Raw genomic sequence first — 23,714 nt, 5'->3', positions numbered from 1 at the left:
CATGCACGGCAACCCTGAACTGATCGAGATATTACCCGGAGGAGCTGTCTGTGAGAACGCAAATGCCCAAATCAGTTGGACCGGACATTAACCTGACTTTACCCCGCCAGCACCCTAGTACAAAGTCTTTGTACAATTGTCCAGAGAATTCACAGCGAGTGAGTGGGCGTGTTGATGACGTTTCAATCATGTGAGTGGAGCGAAACCGAAAGAACACCAACATCCTGGGGTGGCGAAGAAGGGTCATTTACACGAAGATGCCATAACCTACGACGAGAATGTCTAACTGGGGAGACTGACATTAGGGAACTTCTGTCAGTAAGGTCCGATGGCGAAATCGTCCGTCAAATTCAAGGGACGGCCAGAGACTCAGTTGTTTACAAATTAGGAACCGCTTACGTGACCGCAGTGTAATCCAAGCCAAGTTGCGGGTGAACAGCGGACTAAAAGCACTCAAAAGGTGCTACCATCAATCATGGTGCTATTTTGGTCTGTGCGAGGCCAGGGGGGGTTCGAGTCACTCGACGGACCCTGTGGCTTTGGTCGGAAGCCCGGAGACGCCACACAGCGACACAAGACTCTGCAGACTCCAGTCCATTAAACCGATGTGTCAATCAACGATTCGGTTGTAAGCACAAGTACGATTTTATTTGACCTTTATTGTTCGTATTTATTCGCTTAGCCTCGCCGCTTGCATGATACGGTGCACGACAGAACTGACGGAGGCTGTTGCCCTGATTTCCTTCTTGTTGCTATCGTTAGAGTCGTCGCGTCGTTCTCCGCCTAAGAAGAAGTGGAGGAGGAACCGGACACGCTTGGAAAGGCTACCCGCGGAGATGACGGCTTCACTTGTTGGAGAACCAGGAGCGGGTTCAGAGAGAGGCGCGGGTGGAGAAGGCGCGGGAGACGACACTACTTCAGGGGATTTTCTTCCGCACTCCGACAAATGGTCCAGCGCAGCCTCAATACCCCCCAGCCAGCACACACCTCCTGGAGTCCAGACCCATGCCACTGTGCCCCCACGACCAGAGGCCTGCCCGCCCTACCTCCGCCGACCTCTGAAAGACTTCTTCCTTCCAACTGACCCTATTTCTCGTACTGTTCACGAAAAGACAATAGCCGCCCTTTTGATGGTCTGTCCCATTCTATACTGTTAAACAGTCTTTTATACAGGTCTATGATGTTTTGTTCTTATCTAAGTTCGCCCGCGCGGTGCCGATTGGGACGATTCGAGGCACCTTGGTGGTCGCGAGAAAGGGAACCGTGCTGTCGTCCGCAGCCGGTGCTTGACCTCGCCCCTTTGTCCGCCACAACTTCATTTTCGCATCTCAACCAAAAATAAAAGTTATTGTTATTGTGACAAATGAGTCATATGTGTGCATACACATATTCCAAAATGAGACAATTTTCTCAATTCTGGTCCTCGGGACTCCCAGCATGTTTTAGACGTTCCCCCGCTCCGACACACCTGATTCAGATGAACATGCAGGGCAGTGGGTTCCCAGGACCTAGATTGAAAAGGGTCAACAACAGCAAATAGTGCACATTCATCACTATTTTATTTAACTTTATTTATAAATCAGGCAGAGCTTTTCTTTAAAGAATTGTTTTGTGTGCTACCTGTCCGGGGTGCATTGAAGACCTCCGTGTCAGGCTGCTGTGGGAGGTCAGTAGCGGCACCCGTGCTCCGCTCGACCAAAACGTTATCTTTGTTTATCTCGTAAACGTTGTGCAGTATTCGGCGAGCGGCAACAATGTCAGGCATTATAGAAATTTCCGCATCATTGCGCTTGGCAAGGCACCTTCAAACGGCCCTTCAGACGTCCAAATGCATTATTTTCGACCACCATTCCAGCAGAGCTTAAACGGTGGTTGAAGGCGTTCTGTTCGGGAGTCAGGCGGTGGTGACGGGTGAACCCTTTCATGAGCCGCTTCTTCAGAGGGTAAGCTGCATCTCAGATGACACGGATGTACCTCCGCGACGTCTACAGTCATGCATTTCTTCGCAGAAAGATATTATAGGCCTACAGATGGATTTGTTCGAGGTTAGATTTTTACCTACACACACACACACACACACACGCACGCACGCACGCACGCACACACACACACACACACGTGTGGTGGACCCGCATACATATCCATTCACAAGATATGTGTTTTTGCAGGTCAGTGAAAATGCCTAGCTGGGCTGCAGCCTAGGAAATCTTGATACGTACCTCACGGGGAAACAAGTAACCATCTTGTTCTTCAGCCACCTGGAAGCCAGGAGAGTTGCCAAGCACTCTTGCGTCACGTGTTCAACCGGGCCACCTCACATATACTGTATATCTTGTGAAGCTGAACAAAAGAAACTACCATGAATAAAACATACCACACGGAATAATTTCCTTTCCAACTGTAAACAGAAACTCGGCCATCCCTCGGAATAACCAGAGTGTGGTTTCTATCGATGGCACCTGTGCGCATAGGATAACCTCGCTCTGCACATCCATCTTGGGTCTTCTGAAGTCGTTCCCCTTTCGGCAGGCAAATGAAATGCTTGAATAGGTTGTCCTTTGGAGCGGATGTAACTTTGCGCTCTAGGCCACATACAGTGGGGACAGTCCTATACCAAAGAGACAGCGTATTCTGTACTCGCTGGGTGTGGCATACCAACAATGAACGATGTCCAGTCTCCGCCGCGGTTCAAGTGGGTTTCCCCGTCATGTAATCTTTCATGTTGGTGCGGGCTTCACCAGCCTTGACACATACTCAGACTCACACCGGGACATTACATTACATTAAGTCATTTAGCAGACGCTTTTATCCAAAGCGACTTACAATTGTTCAAACACCGACGGACGCAGCCATCAGGAGCAATTAGGGGTTAAGTGTCTTGCTCAAGGACACTACAGCATGCTAGCAGGAGGAGCCTGGGATCGAACCAGCAACCTTTAGATCACTAGACCACCAGCTCTACCGCCTGAGCTACCATCCCCATACATGCAAAGATGCAAAAATGCAGACATGCAAAAATGACGTCTCCGCTGCACACCGTCAAAGTTCTGCAAAACATCCGCCCAGAATATTTTCCCGCTCGGTCCCCCGCGCTTCCGTATGGCCTCCTCCTGCTGCTGCTGGACACAGATCCAAAACGCCGCAGCCTTCCTTTCTCCGGTGGGGCCTCCGCGCACGGGGTGTTGATGGTTCGTACGCTTTTCTGCTTGCCTGTATATTGCTTTCCACTCTTTCGTTGATTATTGCAGATACGTCCAAATACCTGTGGTATTGACATCAATGCAAAAAAAGTAATCGTTATGGATCAGTCGTAGCCTCGTCCGTCATCCTCCATGTGCTGCCACAAAACACTGCGATTTTCCGCTGCGTACTTTTTGTCTCATGACGTGCCTCCTGCACTCTCCACCCACCTCTCATTTCCAGTACTGTAGATGACACGTCTGACACGGACAATCTCCTGTTGTGTGCTTCATGTGTGAAAGGGCAACACCGGACAATGTCCGGACCTGATTCTCCATACATTGTCATCGTTCATATGAAAAAATGACTTAGGAAAAGCAAGAAAAACTGAATTCATTAGCCAGATGGCGGCGCTATAATGACTACTTTTACATTTTCTCGAACAACTTCTGAACCGCTGGTCGTAGAAGAGGAATTCTTGCATAGCGCCGCCCATTTGCGAAATGACAGATTTTCTGCCATTTTGAATTTTGTTCAAAAAACGATTTTTTTTTCCTCACTCCTCCAACAGATATGGTCCATCAAACTTGGATGACAGCATGTTTGGACTGCCCTGAATACAATTTGTCCAATGCACATTTGCAACTCCCCGTAGTTTGGCCACAATTATTTTTCAAAGTTTACAAAGAATGTCTGGGCGGGGCCTATTTTACATAATCTGCCATAGCTCAACAAGGCATTGAGCTGTCATCATCCGGTTTGGTAGATATGTGCAGGACATGACTCTGAGGCACTGTAGAAAATCTGGTGTTCTTTGGTCAATAGGTGGTACTATGGCAATCGTATAACTTCCAATGACAATATCTCATGATCTGCCCATTTGCATCCTGATTCTTACGCCATTTATGAATTTAGTCCAAAACGTTTTTGTAACTCAACCTACAAATTTGGTACAGATATATAAAATTGCCACCATCAGTCAATCAAATGGAAGCATCAATTTTACAGGGTTAGCTAGGCTGATGCGCATTAAATCTTGTGGTCATATGCACTAATGTACCTACAATTACTCTGTCAAATGTGAGTAGAATCATTCGTTAGGGGGCGCTATAGTGCCATCTTTTTTGCCATTTTGCCATGACTTCTTTAATGCTTTATGTAGTAAAAAAAATCTTTCCCTGGAGTCCTTAAAGGGCAATTTTGTCTTTAGTTTATCTTAAATTGATGTCATTGTTACCATTGGTGCAATTGCTGTGACTAACCTGGACCCGTCCATTGCTGCCTGCAGCTTTATTTATTATTACTATTATTATTATTATTATTATTATTATTATTATTATTATTATTGTTATTATTATTATTATTATTCTTTGATACTGATACCCTATTTTAGGGTATCAGACTGCGACTGATATCCGATACGGCTGGAGGTAATGGGACATCCCTCGCCTCAAGTCACTGTTCCTGATATTTCACCACTTAATTCGTACATAAAGTGCGGTTTCGGTTCTTGTGGGTCCTCGTGGCTTATTGCAGGGCAGCGTGTGTTTGATGAGGATGTGGAAAACTGACAGTGATTATCCTCCAGAGCTGCAGAAGAAGAACTGCTGCTTAGCTGAATCACATCTTCCTTACAATGTTTGGACTGTACGGCTTTCCGCTCGACTGAGTGTGTGTGTTTGTACAGAAGTGCATGTGTATGTCAGTCCATCCTTGTGCCCGTGGGGTTTTTTATATTTATACAAGAGTGTATGTGTCTTTCTTTGTGTGTGTGTGTCTGTGTGTATGTGTGTGTGTGTGTGTGCGCGGTGATTGAGGCTCCACAGTGTACATTTTGGATTCCTCAGATGTCTGTAGGAGCTGACCTCTGCTGATTGGCGGTAATGGCTGCTTCCTTCGTCTGTTCTGACCGATAATGGTTCTGCTGATGGTTCGCCTCCTCAGGAACATGGCCGAGCTCAGAGGGGTTGTGTTTTGGGGCAACAACCCCCCCTCTCTCTCCAAAACCGCACTCCAACAAGATTCCCGACTATCCCCCGACTAGATATAGGGTTTAGACATTGGGTTTCTAAAGACATTAGGTTGAGACATTGGGTTTAGAAATTAGGTTTGCACATTGGGGTTGGACACTGTTTAAATATTGGGTTCAAATATGGGGTGTCAGACGTTTGATTCGGACATTGGGTTTAGACGTTGGGTTGGGACATTGAGTTGGGACATCGGGTTTAGATATTGGGGTTAGACATTCGGTTTCGACGTTGGGAACATTGCGAGCTCTGGCCCCACAATTGGGTCTTATTCTGGTATCAAATTTTGACTTAGTTTGATGCCAGAGACAGGTTTGATTTGCATGGTGTGCTTCTTTGGATATTCTCTGTACAGACAATTATCTTCCTGGAGGCTAGATGTTGTTTCATATTTTATAATGTTTTAAAAACCATTTATTTGGTATGTTCACCGTGAGGGTGGCTTAGAAGTTAACTAAAGCTGTTTCTGCAGCTCAAATCTGCATTGAACTATAGAGTATAGACAGATCGATACTGTACCTAAAGTAGAGAAAACAAAAGAATATAAAAAAACAAAACTACAGCACAATCATAGAACATTCCTTAAAAGATAAGATAAGAAAGCATAAAGTAATATACAAGAATAATTGGCCTTGTTGTTAATGTTAGTCATTTTCCAGGTGTAAAAGGGTTTATTGATAACATAGATGATTCCATACCAATGGCCAGGCATTGTGACGAGGTGCCTTTGAGCAACTGGCTGACTCTGGCGACTGTGAGTTGCTCGGGACCAAAAAGTCACCCCGAGCTGTAAAGCAGAACTGTGATGTTTATTTGAAGACAACTTGTAAAATCCCCAATTTTTAAATCCCCCCAGGACAGATGGCGACGTTTGATTTCACATTGACTCTGAGCTCCGCGGGGTCCGTCCTAAACAGCCCATACGCCGTGCAAACAAAACAGCCAGGCGACACCAGTTGGTTTACAATCTCCCCGTGCAGGGGTCACTTACAATCCCTGGCCTCGCCACCAAAACATTAGTGTACCATAAATCAGAGATTCACACAGTGAACACAGTGTACACAGGGCTTCTTCGTCGCGAAAGCCCGGGTGTTGAAGCACTTAGTTTACCCCTTCTGCCCCAGCGAGGCTGAAACTCCTCTGTTCCAGGGAAGAACATAGTGGAATCACACTGTGCCCTACAGTCGTACACGCTGTACATGTGCAGATGTGTCTTCCGTGGGATTTAGATGTGGGAGGTCAGGCGTTAATGTACACAGAGACCCAAACGCACTAAGCACACTGTGTTTAAACCCAATATCTACTGAAATGGCGGCTTTGCCGATAATTGCGGGGGGGGTTATTTGTTATTACCATCCAAGATAAGCGTGTGTTTATTTCTTGTAAAAGTTACACAATGAGGATATTTGAGAGGATTTTGTAAAACCGTTTTTGTTCAGTCGACAGCAGAGAGCGTACAGTAATCCCTCATATCCAGCACAGAAACCCCATGCACAAACGGTGCAGTCGGCAGAAAAGTTGGGAGTCACTGGGTTTCCAGCTGACGGAGGGACTAAGCTTGTGTGCAGACCGCGGTGGCTCTCGTGTGGATTAGCGTGGCACAGGGAGGGTGTGGGCAGGGTTGGCAGTAGGTACGTGCTGCGGGTCTATAGGTTTAAGGGCCTTAAGCTCATCTTAAAGCCCCCTGATATGTTCTCAAACGAAATCGCACTAAAGAGGCAACTTAGAAGGGCAGATAGAAAACAGATTGGGTATCATCTGCCTCGAAAACAGTGTCGCTAGAACAGACGGATGAGACGTTGCTCTCGAGACGGTGGGTGGATCTCGCTATGTCCTATTGCTTTATGTTAATTATGCATTGCTATGACCACATTCCTCTGGGTAATTGGTGCTTGTCGATTTGTTTGTCTGTATTCTGTTCTCCTTTCCTTGCCAGACTGAGGGCTTAGCGTTAGGGGTGGACAAACTTTCTTTTGGAAGGGGTTTCCAAACCTCTTCATGGCCAGCCCCCCGTGGACCAGGGAGACTGACCCTACACGGCCTGACATAACATGACCTGTCTGGACATCGGCTTTACCGATCAGCCAAGGCTCATTTTGTAGGCTATAGTCTCAGCAGCGGAGGACACATCTTGAGTTTCATATTTGTTATCACAACTTAAACACACTTACAGTCACCACAGTAGTCACATCACAATTTGTCTCTGTTCTGTTCCGGTTAGATGCATGTTTTTCAAACAATTTGTAAGGGGTTTCTCTTAATTCTGTGCTTGAAAGTTCACCAACTATTTGCCTTATTTGTAACGACTATCCTAACCTCCATGTTTTTTGGAGATGGGAGGAGACCAGGGCACCCATGGGAAACCCGCTCAAGCTTTGGGAGAGCAGGTGAATTCCACGCTGGCAGAATCTGGGAGGATGTTTGAGCCCAGGTCTCAACCTGCATCTTAACTGTTCTTCCAAATACCTAACCAGGTGTGTGTAAGCCATCTTCTTTTTGACAAGCTTTTTTGGTTGTCACTTAGTGATAATCACCCATTACCCATTTTCAGTCAATTATTTTACTTGCGCTGAAGTTTCTTCAAATGGCATCAGGACACTGCATATTTGTAAAACACATTTCATATAGTTAAGAATTCCCTCATAATTGTATTGTTGACGGTAAATAATGGATAATAATAAATAAAATAAATGCATTATTATATATTCTTCTTTTCATTATTATTATTACCGACCATCTGGTCAGTCAGGTGCCTACTAATCTGATCGAATAATTTCAACACACACAAAAAGATATTTGCCAAATACTTGCATCGGAGAATCCATTTTGCATGATCAGATTCCCCAACGTCAGAAATAGATTTCCAGATTTTGTTCTGTCTAGATTTCATAGGAAAAAAACAATTTTAAACACACAAAGAAATACATGTGTATGTATTGTGACGGCCTCACTTGGTCCAGTAATCACAAACAAATCATGACACAAGGGACCAAAATCCCTGATTTACACCGCAGATAATGACATTACCTGAGCCGGGGCCGCACTAACCCCACCCCACCGGAGGCCGCGGCCAAAGGTTTTCAGGGAAAACGTGTGTAATCCTGTTGTGGGCGTCCAGCATGGGGCAGCGATTCAGCCTGGATTACAGGCCAGACCTTTAATGGTATTACTTTATCTGCTTTGGGATTGGAAGTCGTGGACTTCCAATCCCCCCCCCCCACCCCCCCAACCCCCCCCCGGGACGGTAGGGGGTGGGGGTCAAAACTCAACGTGATGTTTGGAAACACGACAGGAGCAACGTCTTGTTTTTCCTAACAGACCATCACCGCAGCGCTGGCGGTGAAGTCATTTTTATGGAAATGAGTGTGCGGCGTATTAGTGAGATTGAAATCAAAAAGCGTCTGTTGTATTAGCGGCTAGTGAATGAAACATGAGGCGCTGTGATGGTCTGAGTGCAGCGGCCGGGACCAAATGAAAATCATGTGGTTTGGAGTTTTTTTTTTCGTTTTTTTTTTTTTCATTTTTGTGCATGTGGGTGATTTTCGGTGTGGATTCGCGTAACTATGTAACCGAATATACCAACACAGGTTCATACCATGGTGTTTACACATAACTAACAGTTACTTATTCTGTGTGTTGAATACTCTGCCCACTAAACATTGCAATTGCTGACTTATGTATACTGTATGCAGCACGCTCAGACAGAGTTCTTGCTTAAGTTTGGAAACTCACGGTGTCAGTTCTCACGGTGTTAGTTCCCTTCTAATAGTGAGTAGCGAACTACTATTAGCTCGCTACTCACTACTCAATTGATGGACAAATCCATATGGTTCACGGCGTCTTACTCACTGAATCGTTCTGAATCGTGAATCTAGTTCCCTACAAAGAAACATCTATAGAGTTCGCAAGGTGCTCCTAAAGTTAATATTTACTCTCTTCACGCTACATAGTCAAATCTGTGCACTTTTCCACCGTGAGGTATGAGTCACTGAGAACAGCCCCCGCCCCATGTACCACCACTCTGCATTCTGGAAGTTCTGTGCTTTTGTAGTGAACCTTGTTTGTTCCAAGCATTTTGAATTCCATTGAGGGGGATTTGTCTAGGGCAACATTCTTTTCAAATACATATATATATATATATATATATATATATATATATATATATATATATATATATATATATATATACACACACACACACACACACACACACACACAAACAATTTTCCCTGTTAGTTTAATATTCATGGTAGCCATTTTCTTCCTTGTTTTTATCTGTCATTTACGTCTTTGGCCGCTCCGTGCAGCACGCAGATGATGTGACCGGACAGGAGGTGGAATCAAAGGCCCGTCTCTGTCTCGTCCTGCTGACTTTGAGGAAGTCCCCTTCTTCCTTTCCGTCTCTCGGACAAAGACACAACGGTCATGATCTCTTTGTCAGGGCCAAACATAATGCTCGTCTTTATCCCGCTCCGTCCGAGCAGAGGGAATCTGGGAAGCGAGGGATTAAAGGGGAGGAGGAGAGGGGGGGGTCTTCCACTTGGTCAGAAGGAAATTAGCCAAATGAAGACTTTAAAGGTAAGATTTTCATATGGTCAGATAGACAGATAGATAGATAGATAGATAGATAGATAGATAGATAGATAGGAGGAGGGTCCTCTTGATCAGCAGGAAATGAGATATAGATACTTCTCTCTCTCTATCTATCTACCCTCCCCTTCCCCAGATCTCCAGTCTTTTATCTCTGTGCTCTAATCCAGGACATCGTTCCCTCCGTCCATGCAGCTAATCAGACACTAATTAAGCAAAGCAGAGGAAACGGTACGAAAGAGGGAGAGAAAGCGTAAGAAAAGAGGGGAGAAGACGAGAGGCAAAGGTCAAGCCGAGCGCCAAGTGACAGAACAGGAAAGTGACGACAGAGGAATGAACCGAGAGAGAGTGGTGGTGGTGGGGGGGGGGGGGGAGGGAGAAAAGTCGGGGGGAAAAAAACAGCACAAAAAAGAAAGAAAACACCTCGCGAAGGTCGAGCTGGACGCCTCGTGACGCTGAATGAGAGAAATAAAAGACAAGTGAAAAAGACAGGAACCAGTAAAAAGGAGTCAAGTTGGCACGGGGCCAGAAGGCCCATTAGGACTCCGTGCAGTCAGTGTTCCGTGGCCCTGCTGCACGCGGGCAAGTCCACGCACATCTCCCATTTCGTACTTTGGAAATGTGCTTTTAATATTTTGGGGGGGAAAGCAGCTTGTGCGGCAGTTTATTACGGGTTCAGGTGATGCCCCTCCTGATTCCTGACGCATTGTGAGAAATAACAGCCGAGGTGATGAGCGACACTTTGTTTTCAGAAGCTTCTCCTCTGCTTTTAGCATGTTGATGCAACCTCACCGTGGGCTGGGCCACATCAAGTCATTTGTCATCAAAGCGCTCGCCGTGTTGTAGACTGTATCAGTGTGCAGTAGATCAGGAAACGTCATTCTTTCAAATTCCAAGTTCCGAAGTCCCATGTGAGAGAAACCAACTGAAGTGCATTTTATCAACTGTATTGAAATGAAAAGGTAAATCAATTATTATAAAAGCTGTCTAGTGGAGCCCGCATGTTGCGGCCTTCAAAATAAGTCAATAAAAAAAACATTAAACTTCAGACAGACAGACAGACAGACATACAGACAGATAGTTTACTTACTTTGGATGGAAGTTTCAGTGTTTCAGCAGCACACATCAATAAAATAAAAAAAACAATTATAAAGTGATGAGAATACAAATAGAAATGATTTGGTAATATGCCTTAAAAAAAGGGAAATATTTTGAAATATCACTGAAAACCAAAGCAAGCATTTATCTATTTATTCAGTTATTCTTTTCTTTTTTTTTCTCAATCGGCAAATTTAACCTTTTAGAGAAATTCTAAATGGAAAACGTAATATCATAAATAAATCTGACCCATTCATTATTTATTTATTTTTATTCAAGCAGATTGATAAGGCTTCACTGCCTTTTCACCCACAATGTCAGAGAAATAGATTTTTTAAAACAGCCACATCCAGCACCTGAGCTCCTCAGATGTCTTTACGCTATATAAAATCTAAAATGAAATTCCGACACGCTGAGCCCAATCACCTTTATTGCCAGTGACTGTGCGCTTAGTCACACACACCAAACAAGATGGCCGATCGTGGCGGTGCAGTGTGGGGGTGGTGAGGGGGACTCCCAGCATCCTTAGAACAACACTTTGATCAGGGCTCCTTCGCCACGGTTCCCCTGAGCAGGGCTGAGGGAGGGGGGCCGCACCCTGACACCCAAGCCAGCAACAATGACTGGACGGCGAGATTATTGTCGCAGCCCACGGCTGTTTGCTTAACCTGTTCACCTAACCCCCGATGGGAGGTCAAGGTAGACGGCCAACCCCCCCACCCTTCCCCGCCTCCCCATGTCTTCCTCCTTCATCCCAGCAATCCCCCTCGGTCGCCCAACTCCTCCCTTCCACTCTGTCGTTACTACGATTCCATCACAACTCATCAAGCACACCATGGCCGGGGCGCTCTGTTGTCTCCATGGGAGGGGGATGGAGGGAGGGGGCTGTATGGTGGTCTATACAGACCTGCCAACCTGCACTCATTTTGTGTACCAACTACGCAATTCTTTGCCAAAATACACAGGTAAGGAATGCCAGCTGAAACTACACAAAAAAAAAGGTATAAATATATATATATGTAATTTAATGCCGGATATCAATCAATCAATACAAAACCGTACATTTACGGACGGATCCTGGAAGGCGGGACTGCTGGACGGGGCGAGGCCGGACAGGGCAGTGACGGCGAGGACGAGGAAGGAGGGATCCAGGTTCCGGACGGGTGGACAGGAGGCCAGGCACGACGAGGCAGGAAGGGAACGGCTTGGACGCGGAAGGGAGAAAGGCGGGTTAGTACGGTGACTGCACACACGAATTCTCAGAACTTTAGAAGGAGCCACGAGAGATACTAACTGAGTTAGATTCGCTGAGTCGGCGATAAGTGGACAGAAGGTCGGGGAATAAACACTGCACGTTTGAAGACTGACGGACCTCAGGTGTGTGGGACGGTGCAGGAGGAAGGAGTGGCAGAGGGACCAGGAAGAGGTTTGCGCCGGGAGACCTGTCCATGATAAAAGAGACGAGCGGCCCCTTGTGGGGCTAGGAGGCTGTGGGCGGGAAAATTTGAACTACATCCCTCGGATTGGACCAGTGGTTTGGACCTGTGGTTCTGTGACCCCTCCCTCTCCTCCCACTCAACATCCACTGATACGCAGCGGTGCTTTATTATCCTTCGAGGTGTAACGCTGCATTGTGAGGTAAAATGGGAAGTGGGAGAAAGCACAAAAATGAGACCGTAATATTAACATATAAAACGTAAGATGCACCAATCGATCGGCCGTGACAGGAATTGATCGGTTTTCACCGGCCGATCGGTGTCATATATTCAGATTCAGTGCCGGTCAAATTTACAGTCCCATACTGTGCTCATGTACTGTACTGGGAAAGATGCCCCGATACTCAAACCCGATACCAACGTAATGTCACGTTGTGGTTGCGTATTTGATGCTCAAGTAAGAGATAGAAAGAACGAAAATGTCGGCTGTTTGGAGGTATCCGCCAATCTTCTATTCAATCTCACTATTGTGGTAACTGAACATTGCAGTAGTAGTCCACTAGTGCAGCTGTCCAATCACGTGAGCGTGATCAGATCACAGGACGTATTTGTCAACGACGTATAGCAGATCGGAAATCGGAATCTGCAGGTCAGACTTAAAAAACAAATTGAAATAGGAATCTGCCAAGAAAATTGCAATTGGTGCATCTTTAGTTGGTAAACATTTAGTCAGTCGTAGTAGCTGCGCATACGCTGAGCATCGTTACCAGACGGCTACGGTGTGAATAACTGATGGGGTCATTTAGCTGCAGTAACTCAAACACCATGGAGAGTCCCTGTTGCGAAAATCAAATTATTTTCCCAACCGTTGGCAGGTCAGTCTATACAGTATGAGGGATGCCTCTCACTGCCGGATGGGCAACTTTAACGTTATGTACCCCTCTGCTGCTGGGGGTCCCCCATCCCAGCACTGTTATAAGTCTAAATGTCAGAGGTGGCTCGAAACTAATTACACTGAGTCAAGTCATCTTGAGGGAAATTGAATGTGGTGGGGTTTCTTTTAAAGTTCTCACTCCCCATTGTATGCTCCACTTTAGAGGTGGGCTGATCCTCTTCAGCATTGGGAGACTAAACCATTTCACACTTCTATTCATAAGGCCTAGACTAGCTCAGCTCTCAGTACCTACAGTGGGTATTTTGTCCAACGGTCAAACAATATCTACAGCCTACGCTCAAACAGCTGCGTTTTGATGGAAATCCCCAGGTACGAATGGAATTGGGCAAAAATAACTTCTCAGCTCTTTCAATTCTCCCTAAATACCTTGAAACCGACATATTTTCACCCTGCAGTGCAATTCTATTAATTTATATATTAAAATCAGATTTTAGTGAATGTATCAAGTACCCATCTAACTGTTTGAGTCAATACTTCATTTCCCTTACTGCATTTGTTATTTGGAGATGACTTACTTGAGTTTATAACTTGTGGCAGTTCTGCCTGCCACATGCCAACCAAGTGGTCTTTTCAGGGCCCTCCGGCACAGAGACACAGATGATGGTGGTTGTAGACACCCGTTTATTGTAGAGAGAAGGCTAGGTGGAATTAGCCAGGAGCAGATCGAATATATCATGACAGGGCGCCTATCCTGAGTGAATGTGGGGATGGGGGTTTAAACCTGTTGCTCGTTAGCCCAACCAACAGGTATGCAGCCACCCTGACCCAATCACCTAGATCCAGGTCAGGTGTGGCTGCTCAACCAGACCATCCCCACACCATATACCCCCAGCACTAAACTGAGACCAGGGAGATTTCCTGGCTGAAGCCCCAGCAAGCAGAGAACAAAAATAAAAAATGTCTACCACAACACTCTGAAACAGGGTTTCCATACCTTTAAACAAACATCCACATTTTTTTTTTAACTGGTCCCCTTCCAGAGGACCTGGTTCCCCAGAGCAACATGGTCGACCAGCCTCCTTCCCCCAGGCCGACGACAAACTGCCCCCTCCACCCTCCCGGAGCGTGGGGCCTCGGGCTGCTGTGCCTGCTGGTGAAGGCGTAGCCGACTTGGCTGTTGCGGGGGCTGCTTAAAGGGGTGGCCTGGCTGCTGGATGGTCCCGGCAGGTGGCTGCTGGGCGGAGGAGCTAGCTGCAGACGGTTACCCATGGTGGTTGCTGCGGCTGCTTCTCCCCGTTGGTGCTGGGGCCGCCCTTTGACCCGCTGGTGGCCCCAGGGCATCTTCGGACGGCCCCTCTGTGTCCCTTCCTCGTGCTGGAGAGTCCCTGTTCAGGGACCACTGTGGCAGTTCTGCCTACCACCCGCCGCCCAAGTTACGTTTTCAGGGCCCTCTGGCACAGAGACACAGAAGACGATGGGTTGTAGACACCAGTTTATTGTAGAGAGGATGCTAGGTGGAATTAGCCAGGATCAGATAGAACATGTCATGACAGGGCTCCTACCCTGAGTGTGTGTGGGGATGGCAGTTTTACCTTAGACCAACAAACGAGCAACAGGTATGCAGCCACTCTGACCCAATGACCTAGATCCAGGTCAGGTGTGGCTGCTCAAACCAAACCAACCCCCCACACCACATAACTCAACTATCTATTCTTTAAGTTTGTTCTCGGGAAGAACAAACTTGATCAGGTTTGTTGAAATGAACGCTGGGTTGTCTGGGTCTATCCAAATAGTCAGCATATTTCAGGAGGAGCAAGATAGCATCCAGGCATTTTTGTAATTCTTGACTTTATAGGAGCTTTTTTAGGAAACTCAGAACTTGGTCTATGAAAGATGATGTCATGCAAGTTCACAAGTGTATAAGCACGTACAAGCACAACAGCAATGTCACCACCTCAAGTAAATAATGTCGACGTGCGGCCCTTCAGGACATTGGGTTGCAAATGAGCCTTGATTTTTGGAAACTAAATCATTTGAGCTAAGGGCCAGATAAGTGAGCGTCTCCAGGTGAGCATCTCCTCCATTGTATATAAGTTCCTCATATTCAATACAGATAAGCGGAATGGCTGCTTCTATACAATACTCATTATAAACACCAGTAATGTGCTTTGAATTGAAACATCCAGAAAATTTTGAAATATAATTCTCTTCACTAAATGGCGTCAAGCATTTTGTGAACAATGTTGTCAATTTTTAACAACTGCCCAAGGAACATTTAACCACATGTTCTGATTGATTTAAAGCTAAAACGCTGGACGCTGGATAAGTGTGCTGACAATGGGTGTTTTTACTGAGCGGCTCTAAGCTCTGAACTGTGTTTGCGCACTTGTCCAGAGGAATATAGTCTGTGTCCAAATGTTGTTCTTCATGTTGGTACACAGGATTATCCAGAAAAGTAGAGCATCCTGTTATAAGGCAACATTATCCCTCTGGAGTGCCTAACACTAGTGACCTGTAAGCCATATTGGATTGCCGTAGGTTAATGACTAGTAAACAGACTATAGGATGTTCCGCCGCACAGCAGATGCAAGGCTGACCATGGTATAACTCCCTTTATTTCCTGGTGAAGTCTATTTTCAGACACTTTGGCTTATAGTACAGTAGATACTCTAAGTCCCCCAAGTTATCTGTCTTGATTCCATTATCCAGGTTAGCCCAGCGGTAGAAGATTAAACCTTCTTTTATGCAACAACAACTGCTGCCTCACGCTGCGCAACAATTCAATATTATACCGTTTATCGCCTTTCAGAGGTATTCGATTGCCATGAACTAAAGACACTGTGATTTGGGTATAAACAACATTTGTGGTTGTGTGGATTACATTAAATGTCTCAGATTTCCATTTGAAACTGCAACTTTTCTTATCCCATATCCGTTTTTGTCGACCGTACATGTCTAACGAAAATACCTCATAAGGCAATTTTTTAAAGTGTTTTTCATTTTTTAAGTTCCAGCTTAAAAAAAGGCATTAAATATGGATTTCTTGAAACACAATGTCACGGATTACAACATTTAACGTGGAATTTTAAATATACTGTTCAAGTGTACATATATTGTGATATACAGTATGTCAATGTTATGTAAAGTTCTCAAAGATTATTGTGATAAAACCCTTCCTATTTCCAAGCTCTACTGTCCCTTGTTTTTTGAAGGACCTAAGAAAACACTTGGATGGTCTACAGGCACAAAGACATGTTTTTTTTGTTAAGATATCGATTCCAACCTTTCAACACGTGAGGCATTTTCTGTTTTTGAGGCAATTTCTTATACCGTTTTCTGAGAAGGTACTTTCCTGATACTTGTTCCTTGGTGTGTGTGTGTGTGTGTGTGTGTGTGTGTGTGTGTGTGTGTGTGTGTGTGTGTGTGTGTGTGTGTGTGTGTGTGTGTGTGTGTGTGTGTGTGTGTGTGTGTCTGTGTGTGTGTGCGTGTGTGCGTGCGTGCGTGGGTGCGTGAGAGTGTGAGTTCTCTGATGCCTTCTTTATCTTTGGCCTCTAATCAGTCACCTGCGCTGGAGGGTTCATGCAGTTTATTTTCCATTATGTACTGGGTTTGTCTTTATCCGCTATCTGAGGGTTATTATGAAGCGTTTAGCCTTCTGGGATGTGCCAGACTGATTACTTTTGCAGAACCTCACTTTAGTGACCTCTAAGACTGCGTTTTTGGCAGCCCGCTCAGACTCAGGTTAATTGTTGGCAGACACACTGCGATCAGTGAACAAAACGGTCCTACCCTCCAGAAGAAAGAGAAGGACTGGGGGGCCGGGAATTATTAGACTCAGGAAAGATTTCGAAAAGGACTTTTAAGACTTGGAATAACTCTTAGATGTATATTGTACCAGAGGGATTGTGATGTATTATTTGTGGTTTTGACCTACAACACCAAACGTGAACAAGAAAGAGAAGTGAAAGCGGACATTTCAAATGACTTTTCCTGTACATTTCATGACTTTGGCGACTGTGAGCTGTATCTGCACTGCGTACAGTATCTTATCAGGATAGTGGGACATGAAAGAGATCTATATGACACACGCATATGAAACCCTTGTAGCCTATACTGTACAACTAGTGAAACCCATATACAATACATCAGTGAATGGTGATTCCCATGTATTTCACCTTTGAAACATTTGTGTCACTAGTGAATAGTGAATCCGATGTATATCACCTTTGAAACGTGTATAGCATGAGTGAATAGTGAATCCCATTTAAATCCCATTTGAAATATGCGTATCACTAGTGAAAAGTGAATCCCATGTACATCACCTACCATACTTTACCACCATACTTTTTTTCAATTTATGAAAATTGAGGCCCCCTCTTAGGGCCTCATAAATGCAAGGGTGTGTCAGGATCTATCTCAGGGGTGTGTTCTGATCGCAGTGTAGTGTGCTTCGGATGCCATCCCAGAGTCCTCCTGGCTCTCTCTCCTCCACGTTTGCAAATATTGATTTAAGTGTCTGCTGGAGGAGAGGCTCGTGGCTATTCTATCTGAGGGCAGACTGTTTATTCCCTGTCTCCACCTCTAAATTCGGGATAAACAACCTTAAACTGCAGCCCAAGGCACACGCTGAAATTACACTCTGCCGATGACATGAAATTAAATGTGAATAAATGGCCCGTGGACTAAGTGTTTTCTCCCTACGCTACCAGTGTCGTTCTGTCTTGTTTTCGTTCGGTGTTTATAGCATATGATAGTGATCTGACATTGAAAAGGATCATAGACAAAATGCATGTTTAAATATCTTATAACATCTAATTAAAGTATTTTGGTTTGAATACCTAATAACCTTTATTAACCTGCGCCCAGTTGAAAGTTGCGTGTGCGGCGGGTTTGCCGTAAATGACTATTTGATGCTATTAAATAAATATTTAAACGTTTTGTTTTTTTATTGTGCATTTACTAAAGATATATTATTATAACTACATAAGTATTTTGATTGTTGGTTGGTTTGGTATTTTTTGTGTGTATTTACAATATTAGATTTTCGTTTTACGGATTGTTTAATTCATTTGTAGTTGTTTTTGTTTGTTTATGTATTTATTATATTATTTGAGATGTATTTATGTATTTTATCTTGATTTTATTTATTATGATTTTTTTTAAGTGACTTTCATTTGGATTCATCCCGCACTCACCTTTCTAGGCCCACCGGTTTGTTTGCCCATTTATTTTGACATAAATGGCTCCCTATATTATTAAATAGTTCAAAAGTATATTTAGATTATACACTAAACCATATCGGTGATGCTGGCAAGCTGGTCTCTGCACTTTCAAGCCTGTACCTTTCTGTAGATTTGAGCGTGGTTCTCAACGAGGGGTACGGGGAAACCCAGGGATCCGCCGGAGGTTCGGGGGTTCCCAGCGAAATAAAAGGATTAATGATTAATTCATGATTAATTAATTTACAAGACATTAGCACCATTAGAGAATATACAATTATGAGTGTTTTAATCGTGGTGTAGAGGATAGAGATGAATAAGACTACAGCTCAACAGGTTGCGGGTCATAACTCTAGGAGGGTATGACAATATTTAACAATATTTCTGTAGCGTAAAACAATACTTTAAAATCATAAAAAAATAGATTCACAAAAATCGATTCCAAAACTTTACTTTGATGAACTTCATTTGGAGTTTTTACTTTTTTTTTTTTTTTTTTTCAAATCACACACAAGCTACACATGTGAATGCATGACATGGTATCTAAATAAATGAGTATTTGCTTGGTTATAAAACAAGTGCATGTGGATGCATTTATTCAGGCATAAGCAGTATTAATGGGTTTAATTTGGTTAGAATCCCAAATTAAAAACACCCATAAAAATATTTGGATGGGCTCCAGATAAAATGTTTGCCTTAATGCAATCTAATCCGGCCCTGCCAAACACACGGATTTGTTTTAATTCAACAAATCGAGCGAACCAACAAATGGCAAAGAGAACCGGGCACCCATGACCCGCCAGACACGGCGGCTTGTCACGCCGCAGCTCCGCACTCATGTGCTGCTAAGACGGAGAGGAGGACCAGGGATCTGGAGCTCAGTGACCTCCGTGCTCCCACCGACAAAACAAACTTTCCCGAGGAAAGTTAGGAAAAACACGATTGTAAGTGTGTTTTTTTTTTTTTTTTTTTCATTTATACTCCGAAAACCCGTAAATATAAATAATAATAAAATAAAAATAAACTTTTTTTTTTTTTTTTTTTTTTCTTTTTTTAATAATCGCATTGTTGAACCAACTGAAATGAACACCAACTAAAAAAAAATCGATTTAATCGATTTAACACGTTCCATTTATACGGCCTATTTTCAATAGCCTGCAGGCACTTTATTATAAAGCATTTTATTGATGTACTGTATGGCTGCTGACGTTTTAAAGGTGCATTCCGCTGCTTTTCATGCGGTGATCACCATAATGACCTTAATGATCTGACATTGTGCCTGTCGTGTCCGTGCAGGTGCAATTTACCTATTTTAATTTAATTCTAAGTCTGTTTAACGTCTTCAGAGCGGCCTTAGGTGTGTTCCCTGTTAACGGATACAATTAAATGTCACGTTTCCCACCGAAACCAAACCGCGAAACGTCTCACAAATAAATAAACTACCCCGCTGAAAACTCTTTTGTTACTCTCTTATTCACACAATTTGTATCCTGGAACACTTCCATATTATTATTAATGATCTTTTTAAAAACAATAGTAATAGAAAAACATTTAATTTACAAACAATTACTACTGCGGCTTATATATATTTTTTTTTTCAAGTTTGGACGCTAAAGGTGGTTGATGTTATAATAATAATAATAATAATAATAATAATAATAATAATAATACCATTATTATTCTTATTCTTATTCTTATTCTTATTCTTATTCTTATTCTTATTATTATTATTATTATAAATAAGACCCAATTTCCCCTTCAAATTCAACTTTTTGGTTTTTGTTTTGTCTGGAAAGAAAAATCTTAATTATAAACTTTCAAAAGTCTACGATAAATAATATATATTTAATACATATATTATAAGTAAATAGTGGTGTGATGAAGAGTGTTAATGCCACTTTATTTAAAATTGAAGTCAAATAATAGTCAGAACCAACCCATCACAGATAGATATGTCACAAGGTATTTTTTTTGTCTCTGTCGAAATTGTCATTAAACTTTGTGTATAATAAGCCTGTATATAATATACCTGTTCATTCTATAGAATAAACCTGTGCTTATTATCATGCAAAGTCTGCAGGAGGAATTTCCTCCTGAAAAAATGACAAATTGGCAGATTGGGAAAATGGAAGATTAAACAGTCACACATTTTGTGAAAAAAATAAACAATGACATAGTTTATATAGATATGTGTGGAAAATAAAACAATATGTAACATGTGTTAAACATTAACTCAAAATGCATTAAAACAGGAAAGTGTTTAAAAAGTTTTGTCGGGAAACTGGAACTACTATTTTTTTTAAACAGGATTTTCGCCTTCATTTCGAGAGTTGTCGTGACGCGGCCTCTAAACCGCTCATCAAGCAGTAGCAGCTCTGCAGATTTAAATGGCAAAACATCACAGTGTTGCTGCAATTATTTTACTTTGTTTCATGTTTCACGCCGAGCAATGCTTTTCAAACCACCTCTTAAATTGACTGGGAGCGTCAATGTCCATAAGTTAATCACAGCCAAACTATCCTCTGGTGTGTTGTTTAAGGGATTAGTTGCCACCAGCCATTATACAGGCAGCCAAGGAGGCAGAGACTGCCAGCGTAGAGATGGTTTTGCTAAATCCTGCCAGCGTATAACGTATAGCGCCAAGCCCCTTTGTGGTGCCCACGTTTTTCGCCGGCTTCCCATTGGCTGACAGACGGTTCCTGGATGGATTCGCTGGGGTGGACCGATTGGTCGGCATGAAGGGCAATGTGCCACGCCTCGCTTCAACTCAGGCGACGCGGGCGGACGGTTGCTGTGCGCCGCAGTCTGACTCACCCCGCTGAACCCCTGGTTCCACTGCTGCAGCTTTGAGACGGCAACTCTGCTCAGCGACCTTCTTCTTCTTCTTCTTCTTCTTCTTCTTCTTCCTCGTCCTCATCCATATGCCACTCATCCTTCCTCTGCCCGGTCCTGCCTCCCACTATCGCCCCGTCCACCGAGCACGCCGTCCTCGAAGGCTTTTGTCCGATGAGCCTTTCCGACTGTCTGTACACTCACCTGTCTGTCTCTCGCCTGTTCAATCGGCCTCTGTCCGACCAAACTCTTTGTCGCTCTCTCTCTCTCTCTCTCCATTTGCATGGTTAACTTACCTGTCTCTCCGTCCCTGTCCACCCATACCTTTCTCGATTACATTTTGTTGACTTTCAGTGGTTTCTACCATTGGGTACAGGTAACCTGTCTGTCTTCTCTGTCTCTTGGTCCATCTCCTGCTCTGTTACTGTTACTTTCCTTTGACTACGGCAGTTTTATTCCAGCCCACAGACATTGGACTGAGGGTAGAAGATGGGAGAGCCTGTTTGAATTTGAATTTGTCTCGTATTCACCCGACTCCACGGAGTGATCTCCTGTCATCCAGGATTGGCTCAGGTTGACAGAAGTGTGTGGAAATGCACAAAATGCGCCGCGGCTCTGACCCCTGAGCCCCGCACCTTTTGGTGTCCCGTATTTTTGGAAAGTAGGAAGCTTGTTTGACAGCTACAGACATTGTAAGTCGTCCTTGATAAGCGTATTGCACGAGATCTGCACAAAAGGGCAAATGTAATGGGGTTTTGGACTCTGGAGAAGTTGCTGCTAGTGTTCTGTCCGTTCGCATCCAAATAAAGACAAGCTGCGGGTAAAGTTTTCCGATATTTGTCCTCTTCCCCTGCAAATGAATATCCACAAAGTGAACGTTTTTCGACGGCCATGGGCTGGTTCACATTTGCGCCAACGCACTAGGTTGACATGCGTCACCTCTAACCTCGATTCCACCCCCACCCTGGCCAAACACCACCAACCCCCCCCCCCCCCCACCCCACCCCACCCCGCTCCACCTCTCATGAGAGTTGAATTCACAAAGCACCAGAAAATCACTCAGGAAGCAGGAGAAAGTGGGTTAAAATGGCCGACCCCGTCCTGTGCAGTTCGGAACGAAGGGGGAAGCGCTAAACAGCGCCTTGCACTGTACATCTGGAAAAGCCTCGATAAATCTGCGGAAAACGCCCTCGAAGCAGATGTCGATATAAGACACACAAGAAGAAGAAGAGTGGGGGGAAGAAAGCCCATAGAAGAAATTAAAGCATGCATACGTAATAAACCGTGAAAACGAGACGCGAGGAGCAGGGGAGGGTCGGGACGCCCAGCGCTTCTCGATCTGCCCCGGCTTCATGCGAATAGGGGGCGGTGGGGGGGCGGCAGGGGGCGGCGGGGGGCGGCGGGGGGAGTCGAGTCGAGTCGAGAGGTGAGGACCAACCCTTGAACAGAGCGGAGAGCAGGAGCGAATGAGCATGGGGAGGTTGTAAAGGGAGGTGACGGAGGGGTCAGAGGCGGGGCCACGGCGATATGGACACCCCGGACAACCATTCAGATGGCGTTCTGGAAATAGAGCCCGGTGGAAGATTGAGATAATTCTAATTAGAAGTGACTCTGCGTGCCCGTGATCCATGCGGACTATTAGTGTTGTCACGAAACGCTGCGGATGCTACTGAGCATGCTCAGTTGGGTCCCCGCATCGCTGCCAGTTTGGCGAAGGTCATCTCGCCTGGGTGTGCACGCTCCCACAGCAAGCCCCGGTTGCCTGGATTCTGCACGCAATCTTCACCAGGGGCGGGGTGGACTCGGAGGATGAGGAGGGTTAAGCTACTCGATTTTCCGACTGTTTGTTTGAAAATACTGCTGCAGTGCCTCAACCGAGCCCAGCCCTGCAGAGCCCGGGTCACTGCACCATGTGTGCACCAAGAGTTCAAGGCATCATCCCCTGCCAAAAAGCATTGGCCTCTCGCTGAATTGACTATCTGTTTGTACAGTCTTTCTGTTGCCGATTCTGACCCGGCCCGGCGCGTTTTATCTAGCGTGCACCAAAGCTATGGAGCTCGCACACAAACATGAGCAATGACAATATAAACAGGAGGTTTTGCACGTGTCACTACATTTACTCTTTCTCTTAAAGCCTCACAGTTAAAAACACTTCATCGTGCCGAAAATAACGTTCGCGACAAGGTTAGTGTCGAGTCTTTTTACTCATTACACATTCACATTTACACATTAGTCGTCGCCTTGTGCTTGGCGTAGCATCTTGTTTGCTTTGTTGTTGCACAGAGCAGAAGTAAATCAAAATGCAATCTTTGTTGAATATATCAAAAATTGGGATTTAGCCAGTATTTAATAAATATTTTCGATGCAGATGGATTTATTTTTGGTTCGTAGTTTTTTATATGGCTTTGTCCTGAAGCAAATGTAAACACAATACTTA

The sequence above is a fragment of the Zeus faber genome (genome assembly GCF_960531495.2).
Source record: "Zeus faber genome assembly, chromosome: 16".
Lineage (NCBI taxonomy): Eukaryota > Metazoa > Chordata > Actinopteri > Zeiformes > Zeidae > Zeus > Zeus faber.
Note: the sequence above shows the minus strand (reverse complement) of the source record.